This window comes from Triturus cristatus, chromosome 2_2 (assembly GCF_964204655.1).
Source record: "Triturus cristatus chromosome 2_2, aTriCri1.1, whole genome shotgun sequence".
Lineage (NCBI taxonomy): Eukaryota > Metazoa > Chordata > Amphibia > Caudata > Salamandridae > Triturus > Triturus cristatus.
In genome coordinates, this window is record NC_140582.1 from 372,817,463 (window position 1) to 372,840,112 (window position 22,650).

A 22,650-nucleotide genomic window follows, 5' to 3' on the forward strand; every position below is an offset into this window, starting at 1 on the left:
AGGTGCAGAAAGAAGCAAGAGCAGTGCAGAAAGAACCAACAAAGCTGAAAAAAGATGCAAGAGGGGTACAGAAAGAGGCAAGAAAAGATCTGAAAGAAGCAAAAGAGGTGCAGAAAGAGGCAAGAGAGGTGCACAAAGAGGCAGGAGATGTGCACAGAGGCAAAAAGGATACAGAAAGAGGCAGGAGGGGTACAGAAAAAAAAGCAAGAGAAGTGCAGAAATATGCAGCAGAGGTGCAGAAACAGGCAAGAGAAATGCACAAAGAGGCAAGAGAGTAAAGAAGGGTACAGAAAGAAGCAAGTGAAGTGAAGAAAGAGGCAAGTGAGGTGTAGAAGGAGGCAAGAGAACTGCAGAAAGAGACAAGAGAGTTGCAGAAACGGGCAAAAGGGGTACAGAAAGAGGGAATAGGTGTGCAGACAGAGGCAAGAGAGGTGCATGAAGAGGGAAGAGGGGTACAGAAAGAGGCAAGAGGGATACAGAAATTTGCAACAGAGGTGCAGAAAGAAGCAAGAGCAGTGCAGAAAGAACCAACAGAGCTGCAAAATGAGGCAAGAGGTGTGCATAAAAAGGAAGGAGAGGTCCAGAAAGGAGTCAACGGAGGTGCAGTAGGAGGCAGGAGAACTGCACAAAGAGGCAAAAGAGTTGCAGAAACAGACAAAAGAGGTGCAGCAAGAGGAAACAGGGGTGCAGACAGAGGCAGGAGAAAGGGAAGAGGGATGCTGATAGAGACGAGAGGTGCAGATAGAAGCAAGAGCAGAGCAGAAAGAAGCAGCAGATGTATAGAAAGAGGCTAGAGAGGTGCAGAAAGAGGATAGAGAAGCGCATAAAGAAGCAAAAGAGGTGCAGAAAGAGGCAAGAGGGGTGCAGAAAGAGGCAACAGCAGTGCAGAAAGAACAAATTTATGTGCAGAAAGAGGCAAGAGAGGTGGAGAAAAAGGGAAGAACGATGCAGAAAGATGCAGGACAAGTGCAGAAAGAGGAAAGTGAGGTGTAGAAGGAGGCAAGAGAACAGCAGAAAGTGGCAAGAGAGTTGCAGAAACAGGGAATAGGGGTGCAGCAAGAGGAAACAGGGGTATAGACAGAGGCAAGCGAATTGCAGAAAAAGGGAACAGGGATGCAGAAAAAGGCAAGAAAGGTACAGAAAGAAGCAAGAGCAGTGCAGGAAGAAGCAGCAGATGTACAGAACGAGGCAAGAGATGTGCAGAAAGAGGAGAGAGAAGTGCAGAAAGAAGCATATGATGTGCAGAAAGAGGCAAGAGGTGTACAGAAAGAGGCAACAGCAGTGCAGAAAGAACAAAGAGGTGTGCAGAAAGAGGCAAGAGATGTGGAGAAAAAGGGAAGAAGGGTGCAGAAAGACACAAGAGAAGTGCAGAAAGAGGAAAGTGATGTGTAGAAGGAGGCAAGAGAACTGCAGAAAGGGGCAAGAGAGTTGCAGAAACAGGAAAAAGGGGTGCACCAAGAGGCAAGATAGGTGCGGAAAAAGGGAAGAGAGGTGCAGAAAGAGGCAGGAGAGGTGCACAAATAGGAACAAGATGTACAGAATGAGGCAGGAGGGGTGCAGAAAGAAGCAAGAGAAATTCAGACAGAAGCAACAGAGGTGCTGAATGAGGCAAGAAGGGTGCATAAAGAGGCAAGAGAAGTGCAGAGAGAAGCACCAGAGGTGCCGAAAGAGGCAAGAGAGGTGCAGAAACAGGACGAAAGGTGCAGAAAGAGGAACATGGGTGCAGAAAGTTGTAAGACGGATACAGAAATTTGCACGAGAGCTGCAGAAAGAAGCAAGAACAGTGCAGATAGAAGCAAGGGAAGTGCAGAAAGAAGCAAGAGAGGTAGAGAAATAGGGAAGAGGGGTGCAGAAAGAGGTAAGAGGTGTGAGAAGTTGGCCTCATATATGCTGTCCACTAGTTATATTGGGCACCCTGTATCAGTCCAAACAACCCTCTATGGTGAATAGATTAAAGACAACCTTTATTGAAAGGTATCCTAGTGGTAGCTATGGAGAGCAGCCTTCAGGCTAAGTCTTGAAAGAATGTAAAGCAGCTTGTTTTACCAGTCTATAATCTCTTGAATGATCAAATGAAAGGACAACCACAAAAGGTATATATTCAAAATATATGTATTTAAGATAAAACACACCCCTCTAGTCTCTCTATGAGACTGGAGTTTGAAGTACTTAAGTTACAAGTTAGCAATCAACAGTAATAGCACAAATACATGTTTGGGCCATTGGGGCGTACCAAACCATATACCAATAAAGGGGTGTAAGAACCACGACTGAGCTAGACATAAGGCCTAGATCCTGTAGAAGTGCTTGGACCACAAGGAACCACCCAAGGTAGTGACGCAGGGGACCCACGGGGGATGCGTGCAATGTGAGAACACAGCCGCGAATAACTGTTTACTTCTATGGGGAATGTCGCGGTTGGAAATTTAGAGTTTAAGGACACTTAGAAGATATCTACGAGCGAACCCTTTTGGACTTAGAGGTGTCTAGCGCCAACACCCATGGGAGTACCAGAGTACTCGAGTTACCTCACCCAGGGAAGCCGGGTGCATAGGTGTTGTAGGAGAGTAGGATCTGCTTCACATTGGTACCACCACTTTTTGCTGGTGTTTAACTGTTTTTCGACCTTAGTCTGGCTGTGGCCCTGCTAATCAGGACCACAGCCTAGCTGCTTCCTCTCTAAAATGGTTTCCATGTACATTAGGTACATATCTAATTGGATTCTGGAGTGCCTTATAAGCCCCTAGTATATGGTATACTATGTACCTAGGGCATAGGTACCTCAGAGGCCTACCAGGGGCTGCAGCATATATTATGCCACCCCTGGGAAGCAATCCAAAATGACACCACAGGTCTGCTACTGCACCCTGGGTAAGGGTGTGCTTGCACCCCTTACTGTGGCATAGGCTACCTATATCACTACCCTATACAAACACATATACACCTATAAGCCACTCCTATGGCAGGCCTTGACAATCCTGAAGGCAGAGTGCATGGTTGTATGTGAGATACTGTGTGTGGTGCAGCCTGACCATATACTCTTAAGTGCATTATAACCTCGTGGCTAACTTTGGGATGGCTGCATCAAAACATGTCGTGTTTGATGTCAAACGCTTATGAATACTACTCCCCCGCCAGTTCTGGCAGCGGGGGCAGCATTCCACCCTTCTAGAGGGAGAGACATGTTCACACTGGCTAAATCCGGTAGGACTTTCCTGAGCCCTGGCATCACAAAATGGATGCCTCTGCCACAGACATGGGTCTGGCCTCCTGCTGCTGACCGAAACTCTGGCAGGGGAGGCCTGGACAATAGGTTTCCTGTCAAGGGGAGGTGTCCTCACCTCCCCAGACAGGCAGATGTGTATTGGGGCTGGGCAGGAGCAATCTCTGGTGCTTTGAAGTCCTGCACTGGGGGCACACTTGGTGTCCCTGTGCATACTCCAGTTCAAACTGGTTGCAGGGGCTACCTGCCCCTGCACGAAACTGGACAAAGGAAATGCATGTAACCACCCCTCTTTCCTTGCCCAACCATAGGTGGGGCCTTAGAGTTAGTCCATCCCCTAAACTTAGTACAAGTATAGGAATCCAGTCACTAGGACTTTATATTACCCTGGACGAAACTCTGCAATGTACATCCTGGACCTTCGACATTCTATCCTGACTAGAAGACTGAAGAGATCTCCCTTGGGGTCAAGGATTGACTCCCCTGCTTGGCAGGCACCAAAGAAGCAACTGATGGGTCTGCAATTCTGAAGCTCCCGCTGGACACCAAAGTCTCTGCATCCCCACAGGTGGATATTCAGACTTATCTGAGGCTACCCTGAGTCCACAGCAAAGCTGAGGCCCATGGCTATCGTGGGTTACATGTAACTGTGACCCCTGGACACAGTGAACTTTTGCAGCAACACTATCTTCCTGGTCCTCCTCGAAGTTGTGCTTTGGGCTCTGAGTAGCCCCAGCCTTGAGCACCTCCTGCATTGAAGATTGTTGGCCTCCACTCCACGAGTGACCCATGGGCCAGCTTCAAGTGCGATCGCTCGAGGCTTTTTTGCGATCACTAGCCCGTTGGCTAGCAGGTCCCCACGAAGGCAACTTCTTTTCTGATTGGGTGTTCCTGGTTGCTCCAGATGTGCCCTGACTTATCATTGCTGGGTGAGTCCCTCAGACCTTGCTGGTCTGCACCGCATTCCTTTCTCTGCATTCCTGTGACTTGCTGTTGCCAAGGCTTGTTGGGTCCATTCTGGTCGCCGACACCGCAGCACTCGACATACTTTGTGGAACAGCTCGAATCCGGCTCATGGACTTCGTCAACACCTCCTGGACCTCGTGGCTGAAGACTCAAGACACCCATCAACTCACCTGAAGCACCCGACATCTGTGGGCATTGGTCCATCCTGCCCTAGGTCACTGGCAAGTGACCCAGACTCTGTCTCCTCTGCTTTCAGATTCCTTACATCCCAGATCCAGGCTTGGATCTCTACGGACACTTCTCCTCTTCATGGCAGCAGCAGTTCTTTGCAGGCTTCCATTGTAATCAACGACGCGACCCGACACCAAAAGACACCTATGCACCCAGCTTCCCTGGGTGAGGTAACTCGAGTACTCCGGTGCTCTCATGGGTGCTAGCCCTAGAACTTCTTAAGTCCAAAAGGGTTTGGTCCAGACTCTATTAGAAGTGTCACTAATCTTTAAATTTCCAACCGCAACATTGCCCATAGAACCTAACGGGAACCCGTGGTTGTGTTTACACTGCATACGGCTCCCGTGGGTCCCCTGTTTCACTACCTTGGGTGGTTCCTTGGGGTCTCAGTGATTCTAGAGGCAATAGGCCTAGTGCCTATTCCAGTCGTGGTTCTTATACCACTTTTTTGGTATATGGTTTGGTAAGCCCCTAGGGCCCAAACGTGTACTTGTGCTTTTACTGATGCTTGCTCACTTGTAAACTAAGTGCTTCGAATTACAGCCTCATAAAGAGACTAGAGGGGTGCGTTTTATCTAAAATACATATATTTTGAATATATACCTTTTGTGGTTGTCCTTTCATTTGATCATTCAAGAGATTATAGACTGGTAAAACAAGATGCTTTACATTCTTTCAAGACTTAGCCTGAAGGCTGCTCTCCATAGCTACCACTAGGATAGCTTTCAATAAAGGTTGTCTTTAACCATTCACCATAAGGGGTTGTTTGGACTGTGACAAGGTGCCCACTAGAACTAGTGGACAGCATATATCAGGCCAGCTTCTCACAGGTGTCAAATGGCGTTGGGTCACGTCACTGGTTTTGCTCAGGAACTGCTGCTGCCGTGAAGAGGAGAAGTGTCTGGAGAGATCCAAGCCCGGATCTAGGATGGGAGGAACCTGAAAGAAGAGGGGACAGAGTCTGGGCCACTTACCAGTGACCAAGGGCACGATAGACCAATGCCCACAGATGTTGGGTGCTTCAGGTGAGTTGATGGGTGTCTTGACTCTTCAGCCACGAGGTCCAGGAGGTGCCGATGATGACCAGGAGCTGGATTCAAGATGTCCCACAAAGTTTGTCGAGTGCTGCGGGGTCGCCGACCAGCTTGGACCCAACAAGCCTTGGCAATGCCAAGTCACTTGGAATCAGAGAAAGGACGTCGGTGCAGACCAGCAAGGTCTGGGGGACTCACCCAGCAAGGGTAAGTTGGGGCCCGTCTGGAGCAACCAGGAAAACCCAATCAGAAGAGGAGTGGCCTTCGTGGGGACCTACTAGCCAACGGGCTAGCGATCGCGAAGTAGCCTAAAGCGGTCGCACTGGAAACTGGCCCACCGGTCACTCGTGGAGTAGAGGCCAGAAATCTTTAGTGCAGGAGATGCTCAAGGCTGGGGCTACTCGGAGCCTTAAGTACATCTTCAAGGAATACCGCGAAGATGATGGAGCAGCAAAAGTTCACGGTATCCAGGGGTCACGGTTCCACGTCACCCACGATAGCCATGGGCCTTAGCTTTGCTGTGGACTCTGGGTAGCCTAGCGAAAGTCTGGAAATCCATCTCTGGTAATGCAAAGCCTTCGGCGGGAGCTTCAGCGATGCAGACCAGTTAGTTGCTTCTTTGGTGCCTGCCAAGCAGGGGAGTCACTCCTTGACCCCAAGGGAGATTTTGACATGCTTCTAGTTAAAGTAGAACGTAGAAGGTCCAGGATATGTGTTGCAGAGTTTCGTCCAGGGTAATCTAAAGTCGCAAGGACTGGGTTTCCATACTTATACAAAGTTTGGGAGGGTTTGGAAAGAGGGTTGGTTAAACCCATTTCCTTTGTCCAGTTTCGCTCCAGAGCAGTGGCAGGTAGCCCCTGCAACCGGTTTGAACTGAACTATGCACAGGAACACCAAGTGTGCCCCCAGTGCAGGATTTCAAAGCACCAGAGAGTGCTCCCGCCCAGCCCCAATACATATCTGCCTCTCTGGGGAGGTGGCTACACCTCCCTGGGACAGGAAACCTATTGTCCAGGCCTCCCCTGCCAGAGTTTCAGTCAGCAGCAGGAGGCCAGACCCGTGTCTGTTGTAGTGGCATCCGTTTTGTGATGCCAGGGCTGTAGAAAGTCTTTACTGGTTTAGACTAGTGTGAACATGTCTCTCCCTCTAGAAGGGTGGAATGCTACCCCCGCTGCCAGAACTGGCGGGGGGGTAGTATTCCAAAGCACTTGATATCAAACACGACATGTTTCTGTGCAGCCATCCCAAAGTTAGCATTTACCGCGAGTTTATAATGCACTTAAGAGTATATGGTCAGGCTGCACCACAAACAGCATCAGAGGAGGTTCTCCGAATGTTGCAGAGGGGCTCTGCTCATGCAGGGGCACCCTCTCACATAAAAACCAAGCACTCTGCCTTCAGGATTGTTAAGGCCTGCCATAGGAGTGACTTATAGGTTTTAGATGTGTGTGCAATGGTAGTGATATAGGTAGCCTATACCACAGTAAGGGGTGCAAGCACCACCTTACCCAGGCTGCAGTAGCAGACCTGTGGTGTCATTTTGGAGTGCTTCTCAGGGGTGGCATAATACATGCTTCAGCCCCTGGTAGGCCTCTGAGATGCCTATGCCCTAGGTACATAGTATACCATATACTAGGGGCTTATAACGCACTCCAGAATCCAATTGGAAATGTACCTAATGTACATAGAAACCATTTTAGAGAGGAAGCAGCTAGGCTGGGGTCCTGATTAGCAGGGCCACAGCCAGACTAAGGTCGAGAAACAGTGACACACCAGCAAAAAGTGGGGGAACCCATGTGAAGCAGATCCTACTCTCCTACACAACCCCCCCCCCCCCAAACTGCAGGGACATTAAACTAACCTTGACCAGTTGAGGCTTCTTGTTCTAAGTGGGAATACCTAGAGAGTCCATCTGCATTGGCATGGTTACTCCCAGGTCTATGTTCCACTGTAAAGTCTATCCCCGGTAGGGAAATGGACCACCTAAGCAGTTTGGGGTTTTCACCCTTCATTTGTTTTAGCCAAAAGAGGGGCTTATGGTCTGTCTGAACAATGAAGTGAGTACCAAACAAGTATGGCCTCAAGTTCTTCAGAGTCCAAACCACAGCAAAGGCCTCCCTCTCAATGGCTGACCAACGTTTACCTCTAGGGGTCAGCCTTCTGCTTATGAAAGCTCCTGGCTGATCCTGACCTTCATCATTCAATTCTGACAGTACAGCCCCTACCCCTAATTCAGATGCATCTGTTTGGACAATGAAATTCTTGGAGTAGTCAGCACTCTGCAGAATGGGAGCTGTGCACATGGCCTTTTGACAGCTAGATGTCCACTGAACCTTTTTGGGCATTTTCTTAGAATTGAAGTCATTCAGGGGTGTCACTATTGATCCATACCCCTTGGCAAATCTCCTATAGTACCCAGTCAGGCCTAAGAAGGCTCTCACCTGAGTCTGGGTATTTGGAGCAATCCAATCCATGATGGTCTGGATTTCGCTCTGCAGTGGTTGAACCTGGCCTCTACCTACAAGGTGGCCCAGGTACATAACCTGACTCTGCCCTATCTGGCACTTAGTAGCCTTGATAGTGAGGCCTGCCTTTTGCAGGGCCTCCAAAACATTCCTCAGGTGGATCAGGTGATCCTCCAAGGTGGAGCTAAAGACAGCAATATCATCTAGATATGCTGCACTATAGTCTTCCAGGCCTGTAAGGACTTGATTTGCCAACCTTTGGAAATTGGCAGGTGCATTCTTCAAACCAAAGGGCATTACCACAAACTGATAGTGCCCCCTAGGGGTAGAAAATGCTGTCTTTGGCTTTGCATCATCAGCTAGTCTGGTCTGCTAGTAGCCAGCCGTCAGGTCAAATGTGCTTAGAAACTTGGCTGAGGTCAGAGTATCTATTAGCTCATCTGCCCTGGGGATTGGATGTGCATCAGTCCTATTGACTGCGTTGAGACCCCTGTAGTCTACACAAAACCTCATAACTCACGCGCCATCTGTGGTGTGAGGTTTAGGTACCAGGACTACTGGACTAGCCCAAGGGCTAACTGAGAGTTCAATCACTCCCAAATCCAACATCCTTTGGACTTTTGTCTTTATACAGTCCCTGACATGGTCAGGTTGCCTGTAGATCTTATTCTTCACAGGCAGACTGTCCCCAGTGTCCACTTCATGAGTGCGCCAGGTGGTCTGACTTGGAGTCAGAGAAATCATGTTTAAACTGGCTGAGAAGGTTTCTGCAGTCAGTTTGCTGCTGGGCAGTGAGGCTGCCTGCCAAGGCTACACCATCAACTTACCCATCATCAGGGTTCTGAGAAAGCAGGTAAGGGAGTGGGTCACTCTCTTCCTCCTGTCCTTCATCAGTAGCCATGAGCAAGCCCATGTCTGCCCTGTCAACATATGGTTTAAGTCTGTTGACATGAAGTACCCTGTGGGGACTCCTACGGGTTCCAAGGTCTACCAAGTAGGTAACCTCCCCTTTCTGTTCAACATTGTATGGGGGCCTCTCCAGTTGTCCTGGAGGGCTGCTGGGACCACAGGCTCCAACACCCACACTTTCTGTCCTGGCTGGTAAACAGTCAGTATAGCCTTTTGGTCATGCCAGGCTTTTTGCAGTTCCTGGCTAGCCTCAAGGTTTTTGTTTGCCTTTTTCATTTACTCAGCCATCCTGAAGCGGAGACCAAGTACATAGTCCATTATGTCTTGCTTTGGGGGCTTGAGTGGTAACTCCCATCCTTCCTTCACCCAACACAATGGACCCCTGACAGAGTGTCCAAACAAAAGTTCAAAAGGGCTTTAGCCAACCCCCTTTTGAGGCACCCCCCTGTATGCAAATAATAGGCAGGGCAAGAGTAGCTCCCATTTTTGCATAAACTTCTCTGGGAGTCCTTTAATCATGCCTTTTAAGGTTTTATTGAACCTTTCAACTAAACCATTGCATTGTGGGTGATAGGGGGTGGTGAACTTGTAGTTCACTCCATACTCCTTCCACACAGCAGTCAAGTAGCGTGACATGAAGTTTGCACCCCTGTCAGATACTACCACCTTAGGAAAGCCTACTCTTGAGGACACACTCAAGAGAGGTCTTGCCACTACAGGTGCTGTAGTGGTCCTTAGGGGAATTGCCTCTGGGTACCTGGTGGCATGATCCACCCCCACCAGTATAAATCTGTGCCGAAATGCTGTTTGGGGATCCATGGGACCAACAATGTCAATCCATACCCTTTCAAAGGGCACCCCCACCACAGGTAGTGGTATCAGGGGGGCCTTTGTAGTGCCACCTGCCTTGCCACTGGCTTGGCAGGTTACACAGGAGTGACAAAACTCCTTTGTGTCCTCAGACATGTGGAGCAAGTGAAAGTGAGGGACAATTCTGTCCCAAGTCTTGTTCTGGCCTAGGTGTGCTGATAGGGGAATATCATGGGCTAGTGTCAATAGGAAACCCCTAAACTTCCGAGGTATAACAAACCTCCTGGATGCACCAGGCTTGGGGTTGGTACTCTCTGTGAGTAAAGGAGTCCATCATCCCAATAAACTTTATGGGTGCCACTAGCATTCCCAGGATCCTCATCAGCAGCTTGCTATCTGAGAGGTTCAAGAGAGGGGCAGGTTTTCTGCTCCTGGCTCAGATCAGACCTGGAAGGGCCCCCTGTCCCCAAAAACTCAACCTGGTCAGGTTCAAGCTCCTCTGGAACAGTTCCTTCTTCAGGCTCAAGATCATTTCCCTGAGGAGATTGATCAGCATTCTGAGTCAGGTGGGAAGGTTCTGCCTTAACCCTACTGCTCCTCCTCTTGTGAGGCACCTGGTCCATTATTCCAGAATCCAGGGCCTGTCCAGCTTTAGACACTTTGGCCTGTGACCTAGTCACAGCAAAGACATGAGCAGGAATCCCTAACATTTCTGCATGTGTCCTGAGCTCCACTTCAGCCCAAGCTGAAGTCTCTAGATCATTGCCAAGCAAGCACTGTACTGGTAGGTCTGCACTTACCACAACCTTCTTAAGGCCAGTTACCCCTCCCCAGGAGAAGTTAACAACTGCCAGAAAATGGTCTATTCTGACATTGCTAGCATTGGTCACTTGGTACATTTCACCAAGTATAATCTTCCCAAGATCCACAAGATCTTTTGTCACCATTGTGACACTTGCTCCTGTGTCCCTGAATGCCCAAGCTTCTACTTCATTTATCAAAGGCTCTTGTCTGTATTGCCCAGATTACTGGGACTCACACAGGGGGACATATCCCTGCACCATCACAGACAAGCACAGCCTGAGTTGGAACTCTGACTAGGCCAGAGTCCATCTAAGAACCCAGGGTCAACCCTACTACACTCTTATTCTGAACATTGCCACCACCTATTGTAGCTGTACTAGGAGGAACAGTTTCCTTAGGGGCAATGGTGGCTGGAGTAGATTTTTTTAACTTGGTGCAGTCACTGGTCCAATGAGTTTTCTGTTTACAGATTTCGCACCAAGGTTTCTTTTGGCCTTTATCCTTGTTAGACTGTGACTCCCCATTTGAAGATTTTTGGGGCCCTTGAGAAGACTACTGGTCTTTACCCTTGTCCCCACTCTTGTCAGAGTTCTTAGAATCCTGCTTCTTTGAGTCACCACCTTGGCTCTGTACCTTCTGCCTCACCCTTGTTCTGACCCATTTGTCTGCCTTCTTTCCCAATTCTTAGGGAAAGCGGTCAGATCAGAGTCTGCCAGGTACTGGTGCAACAACTTATTTTGACAGTTATTAAGCATCTGCTCCCTCATTATCAGATTGTACAATCCTTTGAAGTCACACACCTTACTGCCCACTAACCAACCTCCCAGAGCCTTAGCAGCACAGTCAGCAAAGTCAACCCAGTCTTGATTTTGTGCTTCTTGTGTATCTCTGAACTTTAACCTGTATTGCTCGGCGGTTAGGCCAAACCCATCTAACAGTGCACTTTTCAAGACCTGGTAATCATCAGCATCCTCTTCTCTTACAGTGAGGAGCTTATCTCCACCTTTTGTCTGCAAAGGAGAGCCATAAGATTGCTGCCCACTGACCTTGAGGGACCTTCTGTACTTTACAGGCCCTCTCCAAGGCAGTTATCCATTTGTGGATGTCATCCCCACTCTGGTAGGGTGGGACAATCTTACTTAGGTTTCTATGGTCATAAGACCTCTCCCTATCTCTAGGGAAATTGCCGCCACCAAGGGACTCTAGTCCCTCCTTTTTACTACCTCTGTAGAGCTCTAGGGCTTCCCTATCTAGGGCCATCTGATGCTTTCTGAGGTTGAACTTGTCTTGCTCATACTCCAGCAGTCTCTCTCTCCTATCCTGGGAGGTTTCCCTCCCTCTGTGAGAAGAAACAGAGGTCCCTACAGATGAGGTATACTGAACAGACTCCCTTGAGAGGGATCTATTCCTTCTAACCCTACTTTCAACTCTTCCTGGAGGGACAAAGAGGGGAGCATTATTCTCTGCCTCTTCATCCTCTTCCAGTTCAGCTGTGTCCACCAAATCCTCATCGTTGTCATCAGTCTGGTCAGTGGGAGCATTTGGGCCAGGGGGAGTTCCACCCCCAGATCCACCCTCAGCTGCTGCCACACCCACTCTGCCTACCCCTTCAGGCCCACTAGGACCTGAGAGATCATCCAGCCTGAGTATCTTTAAGAGATGCTGGGTGGTTGGGCTTTTGCCTGTCTTCAGATTCCTAATGGAACATAAAGCCCTAAGCTGTGCAAAGGAAAGATCCTCATATTTATAGGGGAGAAGCTCACAGGCTTCTGGCAGGGACCCACTGGTTCCTGGCTGATTAGACATTACTAATGTGGTGTGGTGTGGTGTATTGCACTACCTACACTAGTGTGGCCTACTAAACTCCCTGGAATTGTAGAAAGGGTGTACTATCCCTTAACACACAACTCTAAGTTCAGTAGAACTTACTGAATACTAAACTTGATTTTATATGTACCTAAGGTACCTTTAGTGGTTTTCAGTAGGGGTGGGCGGAATTTGCGAAAGCGACTTTCGCAAATTATCGCGAAAATGTTAAAAATCTCCGCAAACAAGCGGAAATATCGCGAAGATGCGGAAGTTTTTTTCCCTCCCGTTCGCGATATTTTCTGCATGGTTGCGGGTCGCTAACTTACCCCTGCGGTTGCTCGCGGGCGCGGCCATCTTGTTTTCAGTTGTCTCGCGGTGCATGATCGCGAGAAGAAAGACGTGATCGCGCGATGCATGACGTCACTGCGGACGCGAACTGTCGCGAGACAGCGCAAATGGCTAAAACAATACAACATCTCATGGAGAACGCGACCGGATCGGGAAAACTTGTCGGCGAACGCGGGGATTCAGGTAAGGCGATCGCGCGCGCGCGAGAATGTATTATTTTACAGCGCAAGCAAGAACCAAATTATCGCAAAGCTGCGGAATGCGGAAATTTTGACATTTCCGCGCTCTCCGCGGAACGCGGAAATGCCAAATTATCGCAAATTCCGCGAACGGAACGGAAATTTTGCCCAGGCCTAGTATTCAGTTGATCAATTCAATTGAGATTATCTGGTAAAACAATAGGAAGCTGGAATCCCACACGCTGCACACCAATGTGAGAAGTTGGCCTGATATATGCTGTCCACTAGTTATAGTGGGCACCCTGTATCAGTCGAAACTACCCCTTATGGTGAATAGGTTAAAGACAACTGTTATGTCTGGTTATTACTTCAATTTGTGAGGCAGGAATATTGACCCCATTTGACACCAGGTTTAGGTCAATCCTTACTGTAGATGCTAGTGCAGTAGGTATAGGTGCTGTGTTGGCACAGGTTCATACATCGGGTTCCAAAACTGTAGCATTTGCTTCAATAACTCTTACTGATTCTGAGAGAAAGAGAAGCTCTGGCGGCAGCATGGGGAGCAGAATATTTTCGCACATACTTGTGGGGTTTTCAATTCACCTTACAGACTGACCACAAACCTTTAGTGAAGATTTTGTCCCCTGGTGGGGCAGGGAAAGGGTCAGCAAGGTTGGCCAGATTGGCTGCACGTTTACAAGAGTATGTGTACAAGATTGAATATATTGCAGGTTGGAGAAATAGTCAAGGTGATGGCTTATCTAGACTTCCACTACCGTGGGATGAGATAGACAAAGCAAATGTGGAGGCGTTTCAATGTGAAGGTGCGGTTGCAGCGGTGGATGAGTTGGTAGAAATGTGTGGCAAAGCAATTGATAAGGACCGATGGATTGCAGGTATGTTAAAGGATGAAGTACTTCAGGTGGTTAAAGAATTAATTGTCAAAGGGGGCAGAAGGGAGAGTACCCTTCCGATGGGTGTGAGACCTTTCTTGAAGGTTTTGGAGGAATTGTCCATATTTGATAATGAGGGGAATGTTATCATGAAAGATGATACATTTATTCCTCCACAAGAATTGAGGTTTGCTTTGTTCAAGTTGGCTCATGAGGGTCATATGGGTCAGACACTCACAAAGAAAAGGTTAAGGGAGCACTTTTGGTGGCCTGCAATGGACCAACAAGTATCTGATTGGGTTGAGAGGTGTGGTGAGTGTGTGGAGAGTGAGAAAAGGTTGAGAGTAGGTAACCAAGGTGATTTTGGCAAAATTGGGGTTCCTGATCTACCTTGGCACACTATATGTTTAGACTTTATTGGTCCATTTTCTGGGTTAGGTCCAGAATTGAGGTTTGGGGTGGTTGTAATTGACGTGATGTCAAAGTGGCTGAGTGTAGAATTTGTAAGGGAAATTACCACGGGTAGTACTATCAAGGTGTTGGCTAATATTTTTAGGGAGGAAGGATTTCCGGTAAAGTTCATCACTGATAATGGCACACAGCTAACCTCTACAGAAATGACATCTTATTTGAAATCATGTGGAATTGTGCATTCAAGAACATCGTTCTATAACCCACAGGGAAATGGGGTGGTGGAAAGGGCCAACCGCATGGTGAAGGGGGTCATCCAAATGGCTATAGTAAATAGGAGGGATGTGAGGGCTATGGTTAATGATTTGGTGTGGGCGTATCGTACAACAGCGAACACTATGTCTGGGAAAGTTCCGTTTGTTGTTATGAGAGGACGTACTGCTAGTACCAAGTTAATCCCAGCATGGATGAAAGAGTGTATGGGGTTGGCCAATTTGGATTATGATAAATTAAAGGACAACAAGTCACTTCCACTTGGAACATCTATTAAACCCAATGACTGGGTTAAAGTTAAACCAGGACGCATAGGGACTGGTTTTACGAAATTTCGCGGCCCGTATAAAGTGAGAAATGTGCATAGTAGGCATGTCACATTATACAATGGGGAGAATTGGAATTTGAGAAGGGTTGCTTTATACAAAAGAAATTCGGGTTTGGACAGAGAGATGGAGTGTAGACAAAATAGTGATCTTAATCCATATCTTCTTATCAGTGATGGTGAGATGTGTAATAGACAACCTTCTGTGGTCACAAGGGATCATGGTGATAATATCAATAATAGAGCTGTGTTACAGAGATCCAGATGTCCACCTAGGTACTTACAAGATTATGTGTGTGGGGATAAATAGGTATGAGTTCATGATGATGCTTGGGAAAATAATTAAGACATGAGTTTGTTTTGTTGTTATAAATATGTATAGGTTAAGGGGAAAGGATATGTTATGTCTGGTTATTACTACATGCTACAATTTATGTATGGCGCTTTAAATGGGGGGATTCTATTGTATGTTCTAACGTTGTCATAGGAACATCATAGTGGTGTTTTTTGCTTGGCAGATGTATGCTGGCTGCTGAGGGGATACCAACGCTATTCCTATGCTCTCAATAAAACATCTATGATTTGGAATAACAATCTTGCTTGATGACTGGATTCATACATTACAACAACAACCTTTATTGAAAGCTATCCTAGTGGTAGCTATGGAGAGTAGCCTTCAGGCTAAGTCTTGAAGGAATGTAAAGCAGCTTGTTTTACCAGTCTATAATCTCTTGAATGACCAAATGGAAGGACAACCACACCAGGTATATATTTAAAATATATGTATTTAAGATAAAACACACCCCTCTAATCTCTTTATGAGACTGGAATTCGAAGTACTTAAGTTACAAGTTAGCAATCAACAGTAATAGCACAAATACACGTTTGGGCCCTAAGGGGGGTACCAAACCATATACCAATAAAGTGGTATAAGAACCACAACTGACCTAGACCCAAGGCCTAGAGCCTGTAGATGTGCTTGGACCACAAGGAACCACCCAAGGTAGTGACACAGGGGATCCACGGGGAACGCGTGCAGTGTGAGAACACAGCTGCGAAACGCTGTTTACTTCTATGGGGAATGTCGCGGTTGGAAATTTAGAGGTTAAGGACACTTAGAAGATATCTATGAGCAAACCCTTTTGGACTTAGAGGTGTCTAGGGCCAACACCCACGGGAGCACTGGAGTACTTGAGTTACCTCAGCCAGCGAAGCCGGGTGCATAGGTGTCAAATGGTGTCGGGTCGCGTCGCTGGTTTCAATGGAAGCTGCTCAGGAAGTGCTTCTGCTGGGAAGAGGAGAAGTATCCGGATAGATCCAGGCCTGGATCTAGGATGGAAGGATCCTGATAGCAGAGTGGACAGAGTCTGGGTCACTTACCAGTGACCAAGGGCACGATAGACCAATGCCCACAGATGTTGGGTGCTTCAGGTGAGTTGATGGGTATCTTGATTCTTCAGCCACGAGGTCCAGGAGGTGCTGATGATGACCAGGAGCTGGATTCAAGCTGTCCCACAAAGTTTGTAGAGTGCTGCGGTGTCGGCGACCAGATTGGACCCAACAAGCCTTGGCAACGGCAAGTCACTTGGAATCAGAGAGAGGACGTCGGTGCAGACCTGCAAGGTCTGGTCGACTCACCCAGCAAGGGTAAGTCGGGGCACGTCTGGAGCAACCAGGAAAACCCAATCAGAAGAAGAGTTGCCTTTGTGGGGACCTACTAGCCAATGGGCTAGTGATCGCGAAGTAGCCTCAAGCAGTCGCACTGGCAACTGGCCAACCGGTCACTCGTGGAGTGGAGGCCAGAAATCATCAGTGCAGGAGATGCTCAAGGTTGGGGCTACTTGGAGCCTAACGCACAACTTCAAGGAATACCAGGAAGATGATGGAGCAGCAAAAGTTCACGGTGTCTAGGGGTCACAGTTCCATGTCACCCACGATAACCACGGGCCTCAGCTTTGCTGTGGCCTCAGGGTACCCTGGGGGAAGTCTGGAAATCCACCTCTGGTGATGCAAAGTCTTCGGTATCCGGCGGGAGCTTCAGCGATGCAGACCGGTCAGTTGCTTCTTTGGTGCCTGCCAAGCAGGGGAGTCACTCCTTGACCCCAAGGGAGATTTCTTCAGTCTTCTAGTTAAAGTAGAATGTTGAAGGTCCAGGATATATGTTGCAGAGTTTTGTCCAGGGTAATCTAAAGTCGCAAGGACTGGGTTCCCATACTTATACAAAGTTTGGGGGTTGGACATACTCTAGGGACCCACCTATGGGAGGGTTTGGAAAGAGGGGTGGTTACACCCATTTCCTTTGTCCAGTTTTGCACCAGAGCAGGGGCAGGTAGCCCCTGCAACCGGTTTGAACTGGACTATGCAGAGGGACACCAAGTGTGCCCCCAGTGCAGGACTTCAAAGCACCAGAGAGTGCTCCTGCCCAGCCCCAATACACATCTGCCTGTCTGGGGAGGAAACCTATTGTCCAGGCCTCCCCTGCCAGAGTTTCAGTCAGCAGCAGGAGGCCAGACCCGTTTCTGTGGCAGTGGCATCCATTTTGTGATGCCAGGGCTGTAGAAAGTCTTTACCCGGATAGACCAGTGTGAACATGTCTCTCCCTCTAGAAGGGTGGAATGCTACCCCTGCCACCAGAACTGGCAGGCGGGGGGGTAGTATTCCAAAGCGTTTGACACCAAACACAACATGTTTCCGTGCAGCCATACCAAAGTCAGCATTTACCGTGAGGTTATAATGCACTTAAGAGTATATGGTCAGGCTGCACCACAAACCGCATCAGAGGAGGTACTCCGAACGCTGCAGAGAGGCTCTGCTCATGCAGGGGCAACCTCTCACATAAAAACCAAGCACTCTGCCTTCAGGATTGTTCAGGCCTGCCATAGGAGTGACTTATAGGTTTTATAGGTGTGTGCAATGGTAGTGATATAAGTAGCCTATACCACAGTAAGGGGTGCAATCACCACCTTACCCAGGCCGCAGTAGCAGACCTGTGGTGTCATTTTAGAGTGCTTCCCAGGGTTGTCATAATACATGCTTCTGCCCCTGGTAGGCCTCTGAGGTATCTATGCCCTAAGGACATAGTATACCATATACTAGGGGCTTATAAGCCACTCCAGAATCTAATTGGAAATGTACCTAATGTACATGGAAACCATTTTAGAGAGGAAGCAGCTAGGCTGGGGTCCTGATTAGCAGGGCCACAGCCAGACTAAGGTTGAAAAACAGTGAAACACCATGAAAAAATGGGGGTACCCATGTGAAGCAGATCCTACTCTCCTACAAGAGGGATGCAGGCATTTGCAAAAAAGGTGCAGGAGGAAGCAAGAGCATTGCAGAAAGAACCAACAGAGGTGCAAAAAGAGGCAAGAGGGGTACAGAAACAGGCAGGAGGGGTGCAGAAAGAAGGAAGAGAAGTGCAAAAAGTGGCAAGGGAGGTACAGAAACAGTCAGGAAAGGTGCATAAAGATGGAACAGGGGTGCAGAAAGAGACAACAGAGGTGCAGAAATAGGGATGAGTGGTGCAGAGAGAGGCAAGAGGAATGCAGAAAGAGGTAAGAGGGATACAGAAATTTGGATGAGATGTGCAGAAAGAAGCAAGAGCAGTGCAGAAAGAAGCAAGAGATGTGGAGAAATAGGGAAGAGGGGTGCAGAAAGAGGCAAGAGGGATGCAGAAATTTGCAAAAGAGGTGCAGAAAGAAGCAAGAGGAGTGCAGAAAGAACCAACAAAGCTGCAAAATGATGCAAGATGGGTACAGAATGAGGCAAGAAAAGAGCTGAAAGAAGCAAAAGATGTGCAGAAAGAGGCAAGAGAGGTGCAGAAAGAGGTAGGAGAGAGAAAGAGGTAGGAGAGTTGCACAAAGAGGCAAAAAGGATACAGAAAGAGGCAGGAGGTGTGCAGAAATAAGCAAGAGAAGTGCAGAAATAAGCAACAGAGGTGCAGAAAGAGGCAAGAGAAGTGCAGAAAGAGGCAAGCAAAGTGCAGAAAGAAACAACAGAGGTGCCGAAAGAGGCAAGAGAGGTGCAGAAACAGGCAAGAAAGGTACAGAAAGAGGGAACAGGGGTGCAGAAAGAGGTAAGAGAGATACAGACATTTGCAAGAGAGGTGAAGAAAGAAAAAGAGCAGTGCAGAAAGAACCAAGAGAAGTGCAGAAAGAAGCAAGAGAGGTGGAGATATAGGGAAGAGGGATACAGAAAGAGGCAAGAGGGATGTAGAAATTTGCAAAGGATGTGCAGAAAGAAGCAAGAGCAGGGCAGAAAGAACCAACAAAGCTACACAAAGATACAAGAGGGGTGCAGAAAGAAGTAGGAGAGGTTCAGAAAGAAGCAACAGAGGTACAGAAAGAGTCAAGAGTAGTGCACAAAGAACAAATAGATGTGCAGAAAGAGGCAAGAGAACTGCACAAAGAAGCAAGAGAGTTGTGGAAACAGACAAAAGAGGTGCAGAAAGAGGGAACAGGGTTGCTGTCAGAGGCATGACAATTGCAGAAAGAGGAAATAGGGATGCAGAAACAGACCAGAGAGGTACAGAACAAAGTAAGAGCAGTGCAGAAAGAAGCAACAGAGGTGCAGAAATAGGAAAGAGGGATGCAGAAAGAGTAGAGAGAAGTGCAGAAAGAAGCAAAAGAGGTGCAGAAAGAGGCAAGAGGACAGAAAAAGGCAAGAGCAGTGCAGAAAGAACAAAGAGATGTGCAGAAAGAGGCAGGAGAGGTACAGAAAGAGGCAAGAGATGTGCAGAAAGAACAAAGATGTGCAGAAAGAGGCAAGAGAGGTGGAGAAAAAGGGAAGAACGGTGCAGAAAGATGCAAGAGAAGTACAGAAAGAGGCAAGTGAGGTGTAGAAGGAGGCAAGAGAACTGCAGAAAGGGGCAAGAGAGTTGCAGAAACAGGAAAAAGGGGTGCAGCAAGAGGAAACGGGGTGCAGACAGAGGCAAGAAAATTGCAGAAAAAGGGAAGAGGGATGCAGAAAGAGGAAAGAGAGGTGCAGAAAGAAGCAAGTGAAATGCAGAAAGAGGCAAGTGAGGTATAGAAGGAGGCAAGAGAACTGCATAAAGAGACAAGAGAGTTGCAGAAACGGGCAAAAGGGGTACAGAAAGAGGTTACAGGTGTGCAGACAGAGGCAAGAGAGGTGCAGGAAGAGGGAAGAGGGGTACACAAAGAGGCAAGAGGGATACGGAAATTTGCAACAGCGGTACAGAAAGAACCAAGAGCAGTGCAGAAAGAACCAACAGAGCCGCAAAAAGAGGCAAGAGGGGTGCAGAAAGAGGTAGGAGAGGTACAGAAAGGAGGCACAAGAGGTGCAGTAGGAGGCAAGAGAACTGCACAAAGAGGCAAGAGCATTGCCAAAACAGACAAAAGAGGTGCAGCAAGAGGACACATGGGTGCAGACAGAGGCAAGAGAATTGCAGAAAAAGGGAAGATGGATGCAGAAAGAGGCAAGTGAAGTGCAGAAAGAGGAGAGAGAAGTGCAGAAAGAAGCTAAAGAGGTGCAGAAAGGCAAGAGGGGTGCAGAAAGAGGCAACAGCAGTGCAGAAAGAACAAAGAGATGTGCAGAAAGAGGCAAGAGAGGTGGAGAAAAAGGGAAGAACGGTGCAGAAAGATGCAAGAGAAGTGCAGAAAGAGGCAAGTGAGGTGTAGAAGGAGGCAAGAGAACTGCAGAAAGGGGCAAGAGAGTTGCAGAAACAGGAAAAAGGGGTGCAGGAAGAGGAAACGGGGTGCAGACAGAGGCAAGAGAATTGCAGAAAAAGGGAAGAGGGATGCAGAAAGAGGAAAGAGAGGTGCAGAAAGAAGTAAGAGCAGTGCAGAAAGAAGCAGCAGATGTACAGAACGAGGCAAGAGAGGTGCAGAAAGAAGAGAGAAAAGTGCATAAAGATGCATAAGATGTGCAGAGAGAGGCAAGAGGGGAACAGAAAGAGACAACAGCAGTGCAGAAAGAACAAAGATGTGTACAGAAAGAGGCAAGAGATGTGGAGAAAAAGGGAATAAGGATGCAGAAAGATGCAAGGGAAGTGCAGAAAGAGGCAAGTGAGGTGTAGAATGAGGCAAGCGAGCTGCAGAAAGGGGCAAGAGAGTTGCAGAAGCAGGAAAAAGGGGTGCAGCAAGAAGGAACAGGTGTGCAGACAGAGGCAAGATGGGTGTAGAAAAAGGGAAGAGGGCTACAGAAAGAGGTTAGTGGGATGCAGAAATTATAAACAGAGGTGCAGAAAGAAGCAAGAGCAGTACAGAAAGAACCAACAGAGGTATAGAAAGAGGCAGGAGGGGGGTACAGAAAGAGGCAAGAAAAGTGCAGTAAAGAAGCAAAAGAGCTGCAGAAAGAGGCAAGAGAACTGTAGAAAAAGGCAAGAGAGGTGCAGAAAGAGACAGGAAAGGTCCACAAAGAGGTACAAGATGTACAGAATGAGGCAAGAGGGGTGCAGAAAGAAGCAAGTGAAGTACAGAAAGAAGCAACAGAGGTGTCGAAAGAGGCAAGAAAGATGCAAACACGGGACAAAAGGTGCAGAAAGAGGTAAGAGGGATACAGAAATTTGCAAGAGAGCTGCAGAAAGAAGCAAAAACAGTGTAGATAGAAGGAAGAGAAGTGCACAAAGAAGCAAGAGAGGTAGAGAAATAGAGAAGAGGGGTACAGAAAGAGGTAAGAGGGATGCAGAGATTTGCAAAAAAAGGTGCAGGAAGAAGCAAGAGCAGCACAGAAAGAACCAACAGAGGTGCAAAAAGAGTCAAGAGGGGTACAGAAAGAGGCAGGAGGGGTGCAGAAAGAAGAAAGAGAAGTGCAAAAAGAGGCAAGAGAGGTGCAGAAACAGGCAGGAAAGGTGCAGAAAGAGGGAACAGGGGTACAAAAAGAGACAACAGAGGTGCAGAAATAGGGATGAGGGGTGCAGAAAGAGGCAAGAGGGATGCAGAAAGAAGCAAGAGAGATGCAGAAAGAGACGACAGAGGTGTAGAAACAAGCAAGAGAAGTGCAGAAAGAGGCAAGAGAATTGATGAAAGAAGCAACAGAGGTGCAGAAAGAAGCAAGAGAAGTACAGAAAGAGGCAAGTGAGGTGCAGAAAGAGCCAATGGAGTGCTGAAAATGGCAAGAGAACTGCCGAAAGAGCCAAAATATATGCAAGACAAGGGAATAAAGAAGCAAGCAAGGTACAAAAAGAAGTAAGAGAGGTGCAGAAAGAGGCGAAAGAAGTGCAGAAAGAAGCAACAGAGGTGCAGAAATAGGCAAGAGGTGTAGGAGAGTAGGATCTGCTTCACATGTTTACCCCCACTTTTTGCTGGTGTTTCACTGTTTTTAGACTTTAGTCTGGCTGGGACCCTGCTATTCATGGACCCAGCCTAGCTGCTTCCTCTCTAAATTGATTGCATGTACTTTAGGTACACTCCAGATTGGATTCTGGGGTACCCTTGTGAGTCCCTAATATATGGAATACTATGTACCCAATGCCTAGGTACCCCAGAGGCCTACCAGGGGCTGAAGCGTGTATTGTGCCACTCCTGGACAGCCTTTCAAAATGACTCCACATGTCTGCTTCTGCAACCTGGGTAAGGTGGTGCATGCACCCCTTACTGAGGTATAGGTTCACTATACCTCACCTATCACTGCACATGGTAACCTATCAGTCACCCCTATGGCAGGCCTTATCAATCCTGAAGGCAGGGTGCTTGATTATAAATGAGAGGGTGCCCAGCCATGAGCTGAGCCCCTCTGCAGCCTTCAAAATCTCTTCTCCGGGGTTGTCAGTGGTGCAGCTTGACCATATACTCTTAAGTGCATTATATCTAAAACGGTTAATGCTAACTTTGGACTTGCTGCATGGAAACATGTCGTGTTTGGTGTCAAACACCTTGGAATCATACCCCCACATCAGTTCTTGATGTGAGTATATGATCCCACCCTTCTAGAGGGAGAGGCATGGCAGTACTGGTATATCCGGTAGAAATCTAATAAAGCCTCGGCATCACAAAATGGATGCTGCAGCCATAGAC